Below are 3,497 nucleotides of genomic sequence, written 5' to 3'. Positions count from 1 at the left end.
ACAGTATCATCCGAATGAAGTGTCACTTCTGCATTTTTTTTAAAGATATATACTTCATTTTTTATACTTTTTTCATTCTCGGTGCTGCACCAGTCCGCCATTTCGAATTTTCACAAAAGGCCACACGCCATTAAAAAGTAGACACTAACGAAAATTTTAAACCCTGGTTAGTTGAATTCTGTCAAAAAATGAAATGGGCAGAAGGGGACTGCGACACGCGGAGAATGCCCCATATATATTCGTATATATATGTATATATGTATATATATGAATATACACGTATATATATGTATATATGTATGTGTATATGGTAAAAGCAGGAATTATGGAATAGCTTTTTCTAAATTAACATTGCTCTGATATAAATGCATATGAAGACTTCAAATTTACACAGAACTCTTGAGGAATATGTTAGCTACAACATCTAATAAATGAAAGTCGCCAAAATTTAAGTCCAACGTCAATATTAACAAAAAAGTCAAAAGTGAGAAAATGGGGGAGTCTAAAAAATGGGATGTAATATGGAATACCGATGAAATTTTGACCATAGTGATAAATAACACAATAAATGAAGTTCAAATTTGTTTATTTATATAAACTGATCAAGAAAAATAGAAAACTGTTCAATTTTTATATTGTACAATAACACAGAAAATATAATAGCATCATTACGAACGTTATTAAGCATGGATAAATAAAAAATCGCAAATAAGCTGATAAATGCCAAATAAACTGATATAGAATACATGCTATAATCTAACCTAACCTAATCTGATCACGAATAAGTTACTAACATGCATGGAATCTATTCCATATTCTCAACCATCGATGTATTCCACATTACCTGCATGTCGTCATATGACAAATAAAGTCTTTCCGTAGCAATAAACAAATTTGAAATAGCAATTAATCTGCATAATATTGTTCATGCAATAAAGCTGCCCAATCTTCTGACGTAACGAAAATGAATAAACGTTAATTGTAGCAAAACGATTGGTCGGACCGAGTTCATTGTTTGTTATGACATGTTTGGTAACAGTTACAATAACTTTCAGCGATTGCCGCCAAATTGCAATGCTTTGTTTAAAAGATAAGCCACTATTCCATATTAGTAACCTATGCCATAATCCCTGATTTTACCCTATATGTATATATATGTAATATCAGAAGATTCGACAGCTTTTTCTAAAAAGTGTTCTTACAAACTGAAGGTAAGTTTTTTTAATGCTTATATTGCACAGACGCTTTTAGTAATGTTGCATGAACAATATTATGCAGATTAATTGCTATTTCAAACTTGTTTATTGCTACGTAAAGACTTTATTTGTCATTTGACGACATGCAGGTAATGTGGAATACATCGAGGGTTGAGAATATGGAATAAATTCCATGCATGTTAGCAACTTATTTGTGATCAGATTAGGTTAGGTTAGATTGCAGCATGTATTCTATATCAGTTTATTTGCCATTTCTCAGCTTATTTGCGATTTTTTATTTATCCATGCGTAATAACGTTCATAATGATGCTATTATCTTTTCTGTGTTATTGTACAATAAAAATTGAACAGTTTTCTATTTTTCTTGATCAGTTTATATAAATAAACAAATTTGGACTTCATTTATTGTGTTATTTATTACTATGGTCAAAATTTCATCGGTATTCTATATTACATCCCATTTTTTAGACCCCCCATTTTCTCACTTTTGACTTTTTTGTTAATATTGACGTTGGACTTAAATTTTGGTGACTTTCATTTATTGTATGTTGTAGCTAACATATTCCTCAAGAGTTCTGTGTAAATTTGAAGTCTTCATATGCATTTATATCGGAGCAATGTTAATTTAAAAAGAGCTATTCCATAATCCCTGCTTTTACCCTATATACAGGGTGTTCCGACCTTTTTTTGCCAATCACTTTTGTGTGGACAGAGTGGACTAAACTGAGTCGAAAAGTCCTCTACTATTTTACAATTTTCGCAAAAGTTAAAAAAATATTAATTACAAAAAATTGCAAAATATTAGTGTTGAATAATTTTTTACTCAAATACTATCAACTTTACAGAAAAACTGCAAGAGACAAAAATTATTTATTTTCTTTTCATAAAGTTCTGAGAATTTTTTCAGAATTTTTTATCAATTTTTTAGTACTGCATTTTCTTATTTTTATCAACATAAGAAAATACTGTATTAAAAAATTCTGAGAAAAAATTCTCAGAACTTTATGAGAAGAAAATAAATAATTTTTGTCTCTTGCAGTTTTTCTATAAAGTTGATAGTATTTGAGTAAAAAAATTATTCAAGACCAATATTTTGCAATTTTTAGTAATTAATATCTTGTTAACTATTGCGAAAATTGCAAAATGGTAGAGGACTTTTCGACTCAGTTTATCTACACAAAAGTGATTGGCAAAAAAGGTCGGGACCTGTATATGTGTGTATATATATATGTATATATATATATATATATTTTATATGTATATATACCTATATATTAGAGAAAATGCCTACTGGCATTTAACCCCAACAAAAGTAGTAGCACATTGCCCCGAGACGTCATTTCATCTTATTATGCGTCTGTACAATACGACTGTTAAGAAAATGAATCAACGATGTACTGAATATTTTCATTTTAACCTACTCTAATAGATTAACAAGCTAATCGAGCTAAATATTGGTAATGTTTAAATAATAACTTACATAAGGCACTATAAAAGTTATAAGAAGCACATTTTTGTATACCATGCCGCCATATTTACCTCATAAAAACAATACTGTTGCCAGGAAATTGTTGCTACTTATGCAATATGTTAAGCACACAATTATACACAATGTTGTAGCACTGACGTAAGCGCTGCTAATCGATGTAAAACAAAATGTGTGGCATATTCCGCACACTTACCCTATATAATAGAGAAGAAGATAGTATTATGGTCTGTATATATTGTGGCCTCCCTTAATATCTCCGCTATTATTAGGTGTACAAATTTGCTTCCGCCGTTTTTTTTCCGAAATTCGAGGCTTTATTGTAAAAAACTGGTTATACATTTATGATTCAAAGTATTGTCCATCGCTGGCCACTACTTTCTCCCATCTTTCGGGCAGCGTACAAATCCCGCGTCGAAAAAACTGGTCATTTTTTTAAGCGATCCACGAATCGATCCAATTTTTTATTTCTTCATAAGACCGGAGGTGCTGGTCAGCCAGGCCGTGTGCCATTGATCGAAACAAGTGATAGTCAGAGGGAGCAACGTCTGGAGAATACGGCGGGTGGGGTAGGATTTCCCATTTCAACGTTTCCAAGTATGTCTTGACCACTTCGCAACATGGGGTCGAGCATTGTCACGCTGCAAAATCACTTTATCGTGTCTCTCGTTGTATTGCGGCCGTTTGTCTTTCAATGCTCGGCTCAAACGAATCAATTGCGTTCGATACCGATCGCCTGTGATTGTTTCAGTCGATTTTAACAGCTCATAATACACTACGCCGAGCTGATCCCA

This window comes from Trachymyrmex cornetzi, unplaced genomic scaffold, assembly GCF_001594075.2.
Source record: "Trachymyrmex cornetzi isolate Tcor2-1 unplaced genomic scaffold, Tcor1.1 scaffold252, whole genome shotgun sequence".
Lineage (NCBI taxonomy): Eukaryota > Metazoa > Arthropoda > Insecta > Hymenoptera > Formicidae > Trachymyrmex > Trachymyrmex cornetzi.
The sequence above is the reverse complement of the archived record's forward strand: the minus strand, read 5'-3'. Positions refer to the sequence as shown.